Source organism: Ranitomeya imitator, chromosome 10, assembly GCF_032444005.1.
Source record: "Ranitomeya imitator isolate aRanImi1 chromosome 10, aRanImi1.pri, whole genome shotgun sequence".
In the NCBI taxonomy this organism is placed as follows: domain Eukaryota; kingdom Metazoa; phylum Chordata; class Amphibia; order Anura; family Dendrobatidae; genus Ranitomeya; species Ranitomeya imitator.
The window spans coordinates 69,291,441-69,308,584 of record NC_091291.1 but is presented as its reverse complement, the minus strand read 5'-3'; the positions used below and the strand labels follow the sequence as shown (position 1 = coordinate 69,308,584).

General features: G+C 47.0%; 1 long non-coding RNA gene across 1 annotated transcript in view; it reads left to right on the top strand.

The window, feature by feature from the left end:
- LOC138652314 (uncharacterized) overlaps nt 1-16,221 on the top strand; it is an 80,864-nt gene extending 64,643 nt beyond the window's left edge. Inside the window, exon 2 of the long non-coding RNA XR_011315593.1 lies at nt 15,545-16,221. This is a non-coding gene — a long non-coding RNA (uncharacterized lncRNA). The remainder of the gene's footprint in view (nt 1-15,544) is intronic.
- Nucleotides 16,222-17,144: the final 923 nt, after the last annotated feature.

The following is a 17,144-nucleotide window of genomic DNA, read 5'->3' as shown; positions in this document are numbered from 1 at the left end:
GGAGTGAACTCTGCCACAGAATTCACAACAGCTGAGTCAGCAAGGAAAGCCAACACTTTTTCCTGCTGCTCCGGCTTTAAAAGCTGTTTTCCTACTCCCAGATAAGGGAGCCTTCGAGGCCTTGTGTAGCCAGACGATGACGCTGGCTCAACACCTCCAGCCTTAGGTGCTATTGTGCTCTTGTCACTACCACCAGATGCACCACCACCACCACCACCATCAGTACCAGCTGGCAACCCCCGCCCACGGGCTCTTTCACGAGACTTTCTCATTTTTTGGAAAATCTAACCAAAATAACAACCATTATATGGTACTGTAAAACAAGGTAGAAGGTGTATATAAACTTGTTGAGAATTTAAATCTCCAGTTTTTTTTGGGAGAAAGTGGCTGGCTGATATACTGTACGACAAACTAACAGGACTGAAGTATATCCACTTTGTGAGAATTTGAATCTCACTTTTTTTTGGGAGACTGAACCAAAACTCAGGCCCAGTGTATATAACAACACAATCTAAGTGGCAGAAAGTGGCTGGCGGATATATGACAAACTAACAGGACTGAAGTATATCCACTTTGTGAGAATTTGAATCTCCCTTTTTTTGGGGGGGGAGACTGAACCAAAACGCAGGCCCAGTGTATATAACAACACAATCTAAGTGGCAGAAAGTGGCTGGCTGACATACGACAAACTAACAGGACTGAAGTATATCCACTTTGTGAGATTTTGAATCTCACTTTTTTGGGGGGAGACTGAACCAAAACTCAGGCGTAGTGTATATAACAACACAATCTAAGTGGCAGAAAGTGGCTGGCTGACATACGACAAACTAACAGGACTGAAGTATATCCACTTTGTGAGAATTTGAATCTCACCTTTTTTTGGGGAGACTGAACCAAAACTCAGGCCCATTGTATATAACAACACAATGTAAGTGGCAGAAAGTGGCTGTAAGATATATGAAAAAATACAAGGACTGTAGTACAATTTCAATCTCCCTACAATGATCTCAGGAAAAGTATGGCAGCAACAAAAAGGACTGCTGCACACAAAAATGTGGACAAATAAACAAGATAACTGTGCAGAAAGGAGCAACAGGATTTTTGATTTTAAAAAAGCAGTTGGTTTGAACAGCAGCGTGCAAACAGCAATGCAGCTATCAGGGAGCCTTATAAGGCAACCTAATAAGCTACAGAGCTGATGTACAAAAATATAGCCTCCACTGTCCTTGCAAACAAATGGTGGTGTTGCACAGTGGAAAAAGCTACAGCACAAGCAGTTTGGGGGTTAATCTTCCCTCCCTAACTATATCCCTTCTTCTGATGAAGCTGCAGCAACCTCTCCCTATGCTAAGATCGGCAGAAGTAAGATGGCGGTCGGCGTGCACGCCCCTGTGATGCCGCAGAAAGCAAGCCAATCACTGTCATGCCCTTCTCTAAGATGGTGGGGACTGAGACCTATGTCATCCTCCTGCCCACACTCTGTGTCCTTCTTCATTGGATGAAAAATAGCGCTGAAAGCGTCATATGAAATGCGACTTTTGCGCGCAGATCGGCGACCTCATGGCCGATCCCACACTAGGATCGGGTCGGGTTTCATGAAACCCGACTTTGCCAAAAGTCGGCGATTTTTGAATTTGTCCGATCCGTTTCGTTCAACCCTAGTTGGGACATTTTGGATGTTTACTGCGTCCTGATTGCCTTGCCACAATGTGCACACATAAAGTTAGAAAAAAAAAGAAAGTTTACAAGCACACTGCTTGTTAGGACTGGCGGAACGCACCAAGTATAAGATGTATTGGTATTAGGTGCGTTCGCAGTCCGAGGTCCACCGTGCAGGTGAAAACCCTGCTGCTAGTAGAGACGGACGATATGGCGGTACAATATGAATACACACATGGGTTAACTTCACCCTGTGTGAAGGAAGCGAACCCTGTTGCGTCACAGGGCCGCGGTACCGCACCAAGGAGTCTCAGAACTCAATCCCAAGACTCAGGATTTGAGTTCATAAAAGACCTCATGCGCTCGACACCGCTACTGGGGTGTCAGAGAGACAGAAATAATATTATTTTAGAGGCACGAAAGTGCGTGCGGTGCCGCACTGGTGGACGCCACTAACCACCCAGGCTTGGGTCAGGAAAGCGCAGAGAAAGAGCACGGCGCCGTACTGGTGGTCACAGCAACTAGACGCTGTAATGTGTGTTTCGTGCTGATGGCTTAGTCGGGCGCTAGATAGCTACCATCATTCGCGAACAGTCAACAACACTAGGAATGGGAATGATTAGGAGCTTTCATCCTTCGACATACATCCATCTACACACACACACATTATATCAAGACAATACTAGCGCATGGCCGTGCGGCCATGCGAGCCTTAAATAGCTGCAGCACGTTTAGGACCTTCAGAGAATGGACCAATGGAGTTGCTGCAGTACCTGAGCATGTGACCCCAGATCTCCACTGAGAGATCTTGCCCTGGGCATGCTCAGAGTGCAAGGCAGTACTTAGTCCTAGCAGCTACAAGGACCTTCAAAGAAGGACCAATGACCTAGCTGCAGTATCAGATCATGTGACCCTCGATCTCCACTGAGAGATCTTATTCTGGGCTTGCTCAGAATGTGAAAAGTAGGACTTAGATCCAGAAGCGCCTGCTCGCTGCTGCCCAGCACTGGCTTCAATGGCAGAAGCAGGAAATGCAGCAGTAACTCTTAGCACAGAGTCAGACTGAGCGAGACGCTGGGATCGACGTCCCCGCTGAGTAGGTTCCACTGCGGCCGGAGAAGAAAGGGAGACCGCAGCGGAGATGGGCCGAGATTCCCCCTGTGCAGAGGCAGGAACTCGACCCCTAACATTACCCCCCCCTCCTTGGGCCTCGCTACGTTCGAAGGCAGCAATGAGCTGCGGAGCCCGAATGTGCTCAACAGGCTCCCAGGACCTGTCCTCAGGGCCATAACTGTTATGAAAGGTAATTCAGTACCACAATGGACATAGAGGTCAGCGCACATACAGTGACCTGGCAATAACCCAAAAAACAAGAATGAGCTCTGAGACGTGGGAACTCTGTTGACCGCAATCCCTAATCCTCTCCAACCACACTAAAGGCAGCCGTGGATTGCGCCTAACGCTCCCTATGCAACTCGGCACGGCCTGAGAAACTAGCTAGCCTGAAGATAGAAAATAAGCCTACCTTGCCTCAGAGAAATACCCCAAAGGAAAAGGCAGCCCCCACATATAATGACTGTGAGTTAAGATGAAAAGACAAACGTAGAGATGAAATAGATTTAGCAAAGTGAGGCCCAACTTTCTGAACAGAGCGAGGATAGGAAAGGTAACTTTGCGGTCAACACAAAACCCTACAAAAACCACGCAAAGGGGGCAAAAAGACCCTCCGTACCGAACTAACGGCACGGAGGTACACCCTCTGCGTCCCAGAGCTTCCAGCAAGCAGAAAAAAACAAATTGACAAGCTGGACAGAAAAAAACAGCAAACAAATAGCAAAGAGGAACTTAGCTATGCAGAGCAGCAGGCCACAGGAACGATCCAGGAGGAAACAGGTCCAACACTAGAATTTTGACTGGAGGCCAGGATCAAAGCACTAGGTGGAGTTAAATAGAGCAGCACCTAACGACTTCACCACATCACCTGAGAAAGGAAACTCAGAAGCCGCAGTACCACTTTCCTCCACCAACGGAAGCTCACAGAGAGAACCAGCCGAAGTACCACTTGTGACCACAGGAGGGAGCTCTGCCACAGAATTCACAACAGTACCCCCCCCTTGAGGAGGGGTCACCGAACCCTCAACAGAGCTCCCAGGATGACCAGGATGAGCCATATGAAAGGCACGAACAAGATCGGGAGCATGGACATCAGAGGCAAAGACCCAGGAATTATCTTCCTGAGCATAACCCTTCCACTTAACCAGATACTGGAGTTTCCGCCTTGAAACACGAGAATCCAAAATCTTCTCCACAATATACTCCAACTCCTACTCCACCAAAACCGGGGCAGGAGGATCAACAGATGGAACTATAGGTGCCACGTATCTCCGCAACAATGACCTATGGAATACGTTATGTATGGAAAAAGAATCTGGAAGGGTCAGACGAAAAGACACAGGATTAAGAACCTCAGAAATCCTATACGGACCAATAAAACGAGGTTTAAACTTAGGAGAGGAAACCTTCATAGGAATATGACGAGAAGATAACCAAACCAAGTCCCCAACCCGAAGTCGGGGACCCATACAGCGTCTGCGATTAGCGAAACGTTGAGCCTTCTCCTGGGACAAAGTCAAATTGTCCACTACATGAGTCCAAATCTGCTGCAACCTGTCCACCACAGTATCCACACCAGGACAGTCCGAAGACTCAACCTGCCCTGAAGAGAAACGAGGATGGAACCCAGAGTTGCAGAAAAACGGTGAAACCAAGGTAGCCGAGCTGGCCCGATTATTAAGGGCAAACTCAGCCAAAGGCAAAAAGGACACCCAGTCATCCTGATCAGCAGAAACAAAGCATCTTAGATATGTTTCCAAGGTCTGATTGGCTCGTTCGGTCTGGCCATTAGTCTGAGGATGGAAAGCCGAGGAAAAAGACAAGTCAATGCCCATCCTACCACAAAAGGCTCGCCAAAACCTCGAAACAAACTGGGAACCTCTGTCAGAAACGATATTCTCTGGAATGCCATGTAAACGAACCACATGCTGGAAAAACAATGGCACCAAATCAGAGGAGGAAGGCAATTTAGGCAAGGGTACCAAATGGACCTTCTTAGAGAAGCGATCACAGACCACCCAAATGACTGACATCTTTTGAGAGACGGGAAGATCTGAAATAAAATCCATAGAGATATGTGTCCAAGGCCTCTTCGGGACCGGCAAGGGCAAAAGCAAACCACTGGCACGAGAACAGCAGGGCTTAGCCCGAGCACAAATCCCACAGGACTGCACAAAAGTACGCACATCCCGCGACAGAGATGGCCACCAAAAGGATCTAGCCACTAACTCTCTGGTACCAAAGATTCCAGGATGACCAGCCAACACCGAACAATGAACCTCAGAGATAACTTTATTCGTCCACCTATCAGGGACAAACAGTTTCTCCGCTGGGCAACGATCAGGTTTATTAGCCTGAAATTTTTGCAGCACCCGCCGCAAATCAGGGGAGATGGCAGAAACAATTACTCCCTCTTTGAGGATACCTGCCGGCTCAGATACACCCGGAGAGTCGGACACAAAACTCCTAGACAGAGCATCCGCCTTCACATTTTTAGAGCCCGGAAGGTATGAAATCACAAAGTCAAAACGGGCAAAAAACAACGACCAACGAGCTTGTCTAAGATTTAACCGCTTGGCGGACTCGAGATAAGTCAAGTTCCTATATTCAGTCAAGACCACCACGCGATGCTTAGCTCCTTCAAGCCAATGACGCCACTCCTCGAATGCCCACTTCATGGCCAGCAACTCTCGATTGCCCACATCATAATTTCGCTCAGCAGGCGAAAACTTCCTGGAAAAGAAGGCGCATGGTTTCATCACCGAGCAATCAGAACTTCTCTGCCACAAAACAGCCCCTGCTCCAATCTCAGAAGCATCAACCTCGACCTGGAACGGAAGCGAAACATCTGGTTGACACAACACAGGGGCAGAAGAAAAACGACGCTTCAACTCTTGAAAAGCTTCCACCGCAGCAGAAGACCAATTGACCAAATCAGCACCTTTCTTGGTCAAATCGGTCAATGGTTTAGCAATACTAGAAAAATTGCAGATGAAGCGACGATAAAAATTAGCAAAGCCCAGGAACTTTTGCAGACTTTTCAGAGATGTCGGCTGAGTCCAATTATGGATGGCTTGGACCTTGACAGGGTCCATCTCGATAGTAGAAGGGGAAAAGATGAACCCCAAAAATGAAACCTTCTGAACACCAAAGAGACACTTTGTTCCCTTCACAAACAAAGAATTAGCACGCAGGACCTGAAACACCGTTCTGACCTGCTTCACATGAGACTCCCAATCATCCGAGAAGATCAAAATGTCATCTAAGTACACAATCAGGAATTTATCCAGGTACTCTAGGAAGATGTCATGCATAAAGGACTGAAACACTGATGGAGCATTGGCAAGTCCGAATGGCATTACTAGATACTCAAAATGGCCCTCGGGCGTATTAAATGCAGTTTTCCACTCATCGCCTCGCTTAATACGCACAAGATTATACGCACCACGAAGATCTATCTTGGTGAACCAACTAGCCCCCTTAATCCGAGCAAACAAATCAGATAACAATGGCAAGGGTACTGAAATTTAACCGTGATCTTATTTAGAAGGCGGTAATCTATACAAGGTCTCAGTGAACCATCCTTCTTGGCTACAAAAAAGAACCCTGCTCCTAATGGCGACGATGACGGGCGAATATGCCCCTTCTCCAAAGACTCCTTCACATAACTCCGCATAGCGGCGTGCTCAGGCACAGATAAATTAAACAGTCGACCTTTTGGGAATTTACTACCAGGAATCAAATCGATAGCACAATCACAAATCCCCAATGCGGAGGTAGGGTATCGAACTTGGGCTCATCAAATAAATCCCGGTAATCAGACAAGAACTCAGGAACCTCAGAAGGGGTGGATGACGAAATAGTCATAAATGGGACATCACCGTGTACCACCTGACAACCCAGCTGGACACAGACATGGATTTCCAATCTAATACTGGATTATGGACTTGTAGCCATGGCAACCCCAACACGACCACATCATGCAGATTATGCAACACCAGAAAGCGAATAACCTCCTGATGTGCAGGAGCCATGCACATGGTCAGCTGGGTCCAGTACTGAGGCTTATTCTTGGCCAAAGGCGCGGCATCAATTCCTCTCAATGGAATAGGACACTGCAAGGGCTCCAAGAAAAACCCACAACGCCTAGCATACTCCAAGTCCATCAAATTCAGAGCAGCGCCTGAGTCCACAAATGCCATGACAGAATACGATGACAAAGAGCAGATCAAGGTAACAGACAGAAGAAATTTTGACTGTACCGTACCAATGGTGGCAGACCTAGCGAACCGCTTAATGCGCTTAGGACAATCAGAGATAGCATGAGTGGAATCACCACAGTAGAAACACAGCCCATTCAGACGTCTGTGTTCTTGCCATTCAACTCTGGTCAAAGTCCTATCGCACTGCATAGGCTCAGGTTTAAGCTCAGGTAATACCACCAAATGGTGCACAGATTTACGCTCGCGCAAGCGTCGACCGATCTGAATGGCCAAAGACATAGACTCATTCAGACCAGCAGGCATAGGAAATCCCACCATGACATCCTTAAGGGCTTCAGAGAGACCTTTTCTGAAAATAGCTGTGAGCGCACCTTCATTCCACTGAGTGAGTACGGACCACTTTCTAAATTTCTGACAATATACCTCTATTTCATCCTGACCCTGACACAGAGCCAGCAAATTCTTCTCTGCCTGATCCACAGAATTAGGCTCATCGTACAGCAATCCGAGCGCCAGGAAAAATGCATCGATATTACTTAATGCAGGATCTCCTGACGCAAGAGAAAATGCCCAGTCCTGAGGGTCGCCTCGCAAAAAAGAAATAACGATCCTAACTTGTTGAACTGGGTCACCAGAGGAGCGAGGTTTCAAAGCCAGAAACAGTTTACAATTATTTTTGAAACTCAGAAATTTAGTTCTATCTCCAAAAAACAAATCAGGAATAGGAATTCTCGGTTCTAACATAGAATTCTGAACCACAAAGTCTTGAATACTTTGTACTCTTGCCGTGAGCTGATCCACACATGAAGACAGACCTTTAATGTCCATTGCTACAAATGTGTCCTGAACCACCCAAATGTCTAGGGGAAAAAAAAGGCAAAACACAGTGCAAAGAAAAAAAAATGGTCTCAGAACTTCTTTTTTCCCTCTATTGGGGATCATTAGTACTTCAGGCCTCCAGTACTGTTATGAAAGGTAATTCAGTAGCACAATGGACATAGAGGTCAGCGCACATACAGTGACCTGGCAATAACCCAAAAAACAAGAACGAGCTCTGAGACGTGGGAACTCTGTTGACCGCAATCCCTAATCCTCTCCAACCACACTAAAGGCAGCCGTGGATTGCGCCTAACGCTCCCTATGCAACTCAGCACGGCCTGAGAAACTAGCTAGCCTGAAGATAGAAAATAAGCCTACCTTGCCTCAGAGAAATACCCCAAAGGAAAAGGCAGCCCCCACATATAATGACTGTGAGTTAAGATGAAAAGACAAACGTAGAAATGAAATAGATTTAGCAAAGTGAGGCCCAACTTTCTGAACAGAGCGAGGATAGGAAAGGTAACTTTGCGGTCAACACAAAACCCTACAAAAACCACGCAAAGGGGGCAAAAAGACCCTCCGTACCGAACTAACGGCACGGAGGTACACCCTCTGCGTCCCAGAGCTTCCAGCAAGCAGAAAAAAACAAATTGACAAGCTGGACAGAAAAAAACAGCAAACAAATAGCAAAGAGGAACTTAGCTATGCAGAGCAGCAGGCCACAGGAACGATCCAGGAGGAAACAGGTCCAACACTAGAACATTGACTGGAGGCCAGGATCAAAGCACTAGGTGGAGTTAAATAGAGCAGCACCTAACGACTTCACCACATTACCTGAGGAAGGAAACTCAGAAGCCGCAGTACCACTTTCCTCCACCAGATGAAGCTCATGGACAGAACCAGCCGAAGTACCACTTGTGACCACAGGAGGGAGCTCTGCCACAGAATTCACAACACATAACCCTTCCAATCCACCAAATAGAATTTTTTACCACGTACCAACTTGTACCCCAAAATAGCGTTCACCTCGTAATCATCCGTAGACGAACCCGATGTCCCGGCAGATGACTCAGAAAACCGGGACATGTATACGGGTTTCAAGAGGGACACATGAAAGGTGTCAGTGATACCCAAGCGTGGCGGAAGAGCCAGACGGTAGACCACAGGGTTAACCTGTTCGAGGACCTTGTAAGGACATAAGTAGCGAGGCGCAAACTTAGTGCACTCAACTCGCAGCCTGATGTTACGGGTGGAGAGCCACACCAAGTCGCCAGGAGCAAAAGTCGGAGCGGGGCGCCGATGTGCATCGGCGGAGGACCTCATTCTCTCCTTGGAAGCCCGAATGGCATCCTGAGTGCGATCCCAAATGTCCCGTGCCTCCACAGCCCAGTCTGCCACCCTGGAATCGGCGGAAGACACGGGCATGGGCACAGGTACCCGCGGATGCTGACCATAGTTAAGGAGGAATGGAGTCTGCCCAGTGGAGTCGGCTACAGCGTTGTTCAGAGCAAACTCCGCCCATGATAGCAAAGATGCCCAGTCATCTTGCCTAGCAGAGACAAAATGTCGCAGATATGTGACCAAGGTCTGGTTGGCTCTCTCTACCAACCCATTCGTCTCGGGATGATAGGCAGAGGAGAGATTTAACTCAATCCTGAGAAGATGACAAAGCTCTCTCCAGAACCGAGACGCAAACTGGGGACCCCGGTCACTGACAATTTTGTCCGGCATACCGTGAAGGTGGAAGATATGTCTAATAAACAACGTTGCCAAGGCCCGTGCAGAAGGTAGCCGAGGAAGCGGCACCAAATGCACCATTTTAGAAAAATGGTCGGTGATTACCCAAATGACTGTACAGCCACGAGACTTGGGCAAACCCACCACAAAGTCCATACCGACCATCTCCCAGGGCCTGTCTGCCACCGGCAGAGGGTATAACAAAACAGCTGGCCGTTGTCGAGGAGACTTATTTTTGGCGCAGGAGACACACGCCAGAATGTAATCTCTGACACCTCGGAGCATATGCGGCCACCAGTACGTCCTCGCCAGCAGCTCAGATGTCCTTTTTGTCCCAAAGTGTCCACCCACCCTGGAGGAATGAGCCCAAGAGAGAACCTCCGGTCGCAGATTGATGGGAACAAAAGTCTTGCCTGAAGGCACTGACTCTAGCGACACTGGAGCTACGGTTCTCAGACTCTACGAAGGGACAATAAGCCGAGGCTCCTCTTCCTCCTCCTCACTTGACACAAGGGAGCGAGAGAGAGCGTCAGCACGAATATTCTTCTCCCCGGCGAGATAATGGAGAGTGAAATGGAACTGGGAGAAGAATAAGGACCATCTGGCCTGACGAGAATTCAGCCGCTGGGCTGTATGTAAATAGACCAAATTTTTGTGGTCCGTGAAGACTTGGAAGGGAAAACGCGCACCTTCCAGAAGATGTCTCCACTCCGAAAAGGCCAACTTGATTGCTAGCAACTCCCTATCCCCGATGGAGTAGTTTCTCTCCGCTGGTGTGAAGGTCTTTGAGAAGAAGAAGCATGGATGCTTCCGACCTTGAGCATCCTTTTGATAGAGGACTGCTCCAGCACCAACGGATGAGGCATCCACCTCCATTAGGAATGGTTTATCCACATCGGGACGATGTAAGATGGGAGCGCTAGCAAAATGAGACTTTATAGAAGTGAAGGCCTTGGAGACCTCTTCCGACCACAATTTGGGATTCGCTCCCTTCTTGGTGAGGGCTACCAAGGGAGCTACCAGAGTTGAGAAGTGGGGAATGAACTGGTGGTAATAATTAATGAACCCCATAAAGCGCTGCACCGCCTTAAGAGAATGGGGCTCTTGCCAGTCCATCACAGCCTGTAGTTTGGCAGGATCCATAGCCAATCCCTGGGCGGAGATGATATAGCCCAGGAAAGGTAAAGACTCCTGCTCAAACATACACTTCTCCAACTTTGCATAAAGAGAGTTTGCCCGTAGGAGGTCGAAGACTCTGCCAACATCTCTCCGGTGGGAGTCAATATCTGGAGAAAAGATGAGAATATCTATCTCCAGATAGACTACAACTGAAGTGGAAAGCATATCCTGGAAGATGTCGTTGACAAAGTCTTGGAAAACGGCTGGGGCATTGCAGAGCCCGAAGGGCATCACCAGATACTCATAGTGCCCATCTCTGGTGTTAAACGCCGTTTTCCATTCGTCCCCCTCACGGATGCGAATCAGGTTGTAAGCACCCCGCAGATCTAGTTTAGTAAACACCCTTGCTCCCCGAAGCCTATCGAAAAGCTCAGATATCAAGGGCAAAGGATACTTGTTCTTAATGGTGATAGCGTTAAGACCCCTGTAGTCTATGCATGGACGTAGTTCCCCACTCTTCTTCTGCACGAAAAAGAACCCTGCCCCAGCAGGTGACACTGACTTCCTGATGAACCCTCTTGCCAGATTCTCTTGAATGTACTGAGACATTGCCTCCGTCTCCGGGAGAGATAATGGATAGACTCGACCGCGGGGAGTCTCAGCACCAGGCAAGAGATCAATAGGACAGTCATAGGGGCGATGGGGCGGAAGGGTCTCCGCCGCCTTTTTGGAGAACACGTCTGCATAAGACCAATATTGCTTGGAGAGAGAGGATAGATCTGCGGGTACCTCTGTAGTAGCAACCTGAACGCACTCTCGGTGACACCTACCCCCACAAGATTCACCCCATCCCAGAATTCTGCCTGAGGACCACTCGATGTGAGGAGAGTGGTACCGTAGCCAAGGTATCCCAAACAGGACCTCATCAATTCCCTCAGGAATGATGAGCAGAGATGTAATCTCCTGATGGGATAGTGACATGGACAGAGTAAAAGTGATGGTCTGATGTGTTATCTGAGCGGGCAGTGTCGACCCATTCACCACTCGTACCGTTACTGGTTGAGGTAGCATAACCAGGGGTATTGCGTGACGTTGGGCGAAGGCAGAAGACATAAAATTGCCCTCCGCCCCCGAATCCACGCAGAGCTCTACCGAGTGGGAGGATGAGCCTAATGTTATTGTCCCCTTAAAGGACAATTTGGAGGCAAACGTCGCCGTGTCTAGTGCACCTCCACCTACTACCACTAGACGCTGACGTTTCCTCGACCGCTGGAGACATCTGGTGGCAAGATGTCCTGACTGTTGGCAAACATGACAAACCTGGAGTGCACGAGCGGTCCGGGACTTAGATCCCGCTCGTGACACTACCATAGGCTCATGGGACTCAGGAGCCTGGACTGGAGATTCCAAAGGTTTGGCGAAGGTGGGAGCCAGCCGAAACCTCTGCCTACACTGGGCTCGCTCTAACCTCCGCTCGTGAAAACGGAGGTCAATACGAGTGGATACTGTTATTAATTCTTCCAGTGTGGCGGGAATCTCCCTAGTGGCCAGGGCGTCCTTAACGTGGTCAGCCAGCCCCCTCCAAAATATAGGAATAAGGGCTTTATCCGACCACTCCAGCTCAGATGCTAGGGTGCGGAAGTGGACGGCAAAATGGCTGGCCAAGGACGAGCCCTGAGTAAATGCCAACAGTTGGAGCGCCGTATCATGGGTAACACGAGGTCCTAAATAGACCTGTTTCAGAGTGCTCAGGAATAACGGAGCACTCTGCACCACATGATCGCCACGCTCCCACAGCGGCGTAGCCCAATGCAACGCCCTGTCCGACAGGAGAGACACGATAAACCCCACCTTAGCCCGCTCTGTAGGGAAACGAGAGGCCAGAAGCTCGAGATGTATAGAGCAAAATTTTTCTGGTAGCGGGAGGCGAGATAGAGTCGGTACAGGGGTGGCAGTGGACAAGGTAGCTGCAGCCACGCTAGCGGCCTGAACAGCGACAGCAGTGACATCCACAGCTGAGGTTGAACGCTCTAGAGCCGCCAACCTTCCCTCCAGCTGCTGGATGTACCGCTGCAAATGCTGATCGTCCGCCATTTACTAGCCAGACCTTGGCGCTAGTATTATGTTAGGACTGGCGGAACGCACCAAGTATAAGATGTAATGGTATTAGGTGCGTTCGCAGTCCGAGGTCCACCGTGCAGGTGAAAACCCTGCTGCTAGTAGAGACGGACGATATGGCGGTACAATATGAATACACACATGGGTTAACTTCACCCTGTGTGAAGGAAGCGAACCCTGTTGCGTCACAGGGCCGCGGTACCGCACCAAGAGCGCAAGCAAGGAGTCTCAGAACTCAATCCCAAGACTCAGGATTTGAGTTCATAAAAGACCTCATGCGCTCGACACCGCTACTGGGGTGTCAGAGAGACAGAAATAATATTATTTTAGAGGCACGAAAGTGCGTGCGGTGCCGCACTGGCGGACGCCACTAACCACCCAGGCTTGGGTCAGGAAAGCACAGAGAAAGCGCACGGCGCCGTACTGGCGGTCACAGCAACTAGACGCTGTAATGTGTGCTTCGTGCTGATGGCTTAGTCGGGCGCTAGATAGCTACCATCATTCGCGAACAGTCAACAACACTAGGAATGGGAATGATTAGGAGCTTTCATCCTTCGACATACATCCATCTACACACACACATTATATCAAGACAATACTAGCGCATGGCCGTGCGGCCATGCGAGCCTTAAATAGCTGCAGCACGTTTAGGACCTTCAGAGAATGGACCAATGGAGTTGCTGCAGTACCTGAGCATGTGACCCCAGATCTCCACTGAGAGATCTTGCCCTGGGCATGCTCAGAGTGCAAGGCAGTACTTAGTCCTAGCAGCTACAAGGACCTTCAAAGAAGGACCAATGACCTAGCTGCAGTATCAGATCATGTGACCCTCGATCTCCACTGAGAGATCTTATTCTGGGCATGCTCAGAACGTGAAAATTAGGACTTAGATCCAGAAGCGCCTGCTCGCTGCTGCCCAGCACTGGCTTCAATGGCAGAAGCAGGAAATGCAGCAGTAACTCTTAGCACAGAGTCAGACTGAGCGAGACGCTGGGAGGTTCCACTGCGGCCGGAGAAGAATGGAAGACCGCAGCGGAGATGGGCCGAGATTCCCCCTGTGCAGAGGCAGGAACTTGACCCCTAACACTGCTCCTCTGGGTTCTCCCACCACTTCCCCTCATTTTTTCCAATTTATAAAAATTTGCTTGTATTTCCGATCACGAATCCCAATGTGCCATATTCGTGCTGAATTTATGTTTGGTGATCGGTTTTCAAACATATTCGCTCATCTCTATTAGTGAGGGCTGGCTGTTAGCCATCTAAAATTAGAGTGAGGGCTATCTGATGCCCATCTGACAATAGTGGCTGCCACCTGCTGGCCCTCTAACATTAGTGAAGGCCCACTGCTGGCCCTCTCTCAATAGTAAGGGCTGCCTGACGGAGAATACAAGCACTGAAGTCTGCCTGATGGCCCTAAAAAAATTGTGTGACTTTCAGAATCCCTCCTTCATAAAATAAACAGGATGTGTCTGATCATATATCTTACACACCACATGGCCAGATAAGGTAGTTTAAAATTTTCTCCAGGAAAATCCAATTTAACTGCAGTTTTGTATGTTTTATTATTATTATTATTATTATTTATTGTTAAAGCGCCATTTATTCCATGGCGCTTTACATGTGAGGAGGGGTATACATAATAAAAACAAGTACAATAATCTTAAACAATACAAGTCATAACTGGTACAGGAGGAGTGAGGACCCTGCCCGTGAAGGCTCACAATCTACAAGGGATGGGTGAGAATACAGTAGGTGAGGGTAGAGCTGGTCATGCAGCGGTTTGGTCGATCGGTGTTTACTGCAGGTTGTAGGCTTGTCTGAAGAGGTGGGTCTTCAGGTTCTTTTTGAAGGTTTCGATGGTTTTATTGTCAGTCCTTAAAAATGGTGGAATTCTCTGACAACATTGTTCCCAGCAGCGACCTAGGATTCTTCCAGGGGACTTCCTCATGCTGTTCCCATACCATTTCAGTGCTATTTCCATCCTTTTCAGCATTTCTTAGACCCCCCTCCTTTCTTCTGGGTGGGGGGGAGGCAGAAAAATGCTCAAGTTTTCCATTAACTTCCATTATACTTGTTACTCGGGTTGAGCACCTGAACATTATGATTTAGTTGACTAGAGTAACGAGTACCCGAGCATTTTGGTTCTCGCTCATCACTAAATTCTATCATCAGATTTTTGCCACCTAATCTTAGAGAAGCAAAATTTTGAGTCGGGGACCCAGTGATGTTTCATTTATTGGACTGCTTGCTATACTTTTGATAAAACCACTCATTTTAGGTCTAAAATTCTGTGCTGATTAATTTTTTAGCATGGCTTTATTTCAATTGATCCTTTATTTTACTAAAACATGTGAAAGAAGGATCTATTCTAGATCTACGACAGCACTGTAACCTCTTCAGTCCCAGGAGGGAGTAGGTGAAGCATATGGTAATAGTATATTACCTCCATCCCTTTCTGAAATGTGAATCATTTAATTTCATTCCTTCAGATCATAACAAGGTAAATTGTGATGTTCATTCATTAGAAGTATTAGACATTAGAAATTCAACTTTATAATAGTTTGGACTTGTACCGTAATTAGAGGCCGCATGAAATGTTGATTTTTGTGAATGCAGAAAAATATTTTCATGAATAACAAAACATTTCGAGTAAATCATAATTATTTTCTCTGCTTAGAATTATTTTTTTACCCCCAAAAATATAAAGTTTGTTTTTGTTTTTGCTTCTTTTAATTAAATCTGTTTGTGTTTCTCAGGTGACACAATGGTGTCAACCATTTTACCTCAAGAGATATCGGTGGAACTAGATGAAAATCAAGTCGAGTTCAATACCTCTGGTAAAGAACAAATGGAAAAGAGCACCAAGGACCCACATTTGCTCAGCACTACAACTGGTGGGATGGAAAACTCCTGCCATAGCTGCTTGCTGGGATTTGGAATGGTTACCCTCTTAATTGGCATTTCAACTACAAGTTTATTCTATGCGAGCAAAACAAATGATTTAATTCTTTCCATTCTTGGGCACTCAATTCTGTCTATGGGAATATTGTCCATCTTATTTAGTTGTATTTGGCGTTACTATAGGAAAAGACAAAAGAAAAAGTTGAATGAGGATTTGGCAGAATTATTTTATGAGAATCAGCAGAAAAAAATTCGCATTTAATATATTGAAATATGAATATAATAATGTCTCAAAGTTATAAATATATTCATTTATTCTTGCAGGGTTCTTTCCTTCTAAGGCATGCTGCTAACCAAGCCTCTTTGCAAATATAAGCAACAAAATTATGAATAAAAATGTCTCTATTTTCAATTCATTTAGATCTAACAAACTAACTAATATAAAAAATTATATACTGCAAAATTAAAGTGTTGTATCATTAAGTTAATATTAGTTTAATTTACATATGTGGAAAATAAATATTGTTTCTGATATGGCTACTTTTTGTAGACCCTGTGACTGCCATATTAAAATGGTCAAAAAAGGATCCATTGACTGATAGCCCAGAGGAAGCAATAGATTATAGATAGCTGTACAAGGTTTCTTATCTCTTCCAGCCTCCAAAAGTCCAAATAATTTTTTATGCTAGAAACCATGTGTTTGTAAATATTGTGTATATTATTATTCATAGAGCTGGGCAACATTATAAATAAAGCACACATTGAGTCACTAAGATGGTGACCTAGATCAATTATATGAGTAAGGCCGGGGTCACACTTGCGTGTGCAATGCGAGAAACTCATGCGAGTCTCTCGCATCAATACCCGGAACTGCAGCAAGCACTCGGGACCAGAGCGTTCAGCTGCATGTATTTCTTTGAGGCTGAACGCTCCGGTCCCGAGTGCCAGCGGCAGTGCCGGGTATTGATGCGCGAGTTTCTCGCATTGCACACGCAAGTGTGACCCCGGCCTAAGTAGAAAAAACACAGACAAAAAAAATAAATGAATTATAACGTTTCAAGAACTGCTGTTTTGATTTTATGCGATACAGTGTCATCTCAACTAGAGGTGAGCAAATCCTTTGAAATTCGATATTCGCCAGGTTCTCTAGGTCTCGCAGATTACTGAACCCCCTTTCTTTCTCTTTAAAACAAATGCAGCCTTAGAAATGTCTGAATGACCTTCACCTCTCCAAACAAACCTACTTCAACACCCTCATCACCTCCCTGTCCAATAACCCTAAACGTCTCTTTGACACGTTCCAGTCCCTACTCAACCCAAGAGAGCAGGCCCCAACCACGGATCTCCGTGCTGACGATCTGGCCAATTACTTCAAAGAAAAAATTGACCACATTCGACAGGAAATCATCTCCCAATCTCTTCATACCATGCACTGTCCTCCCTCCCCCACTGCAT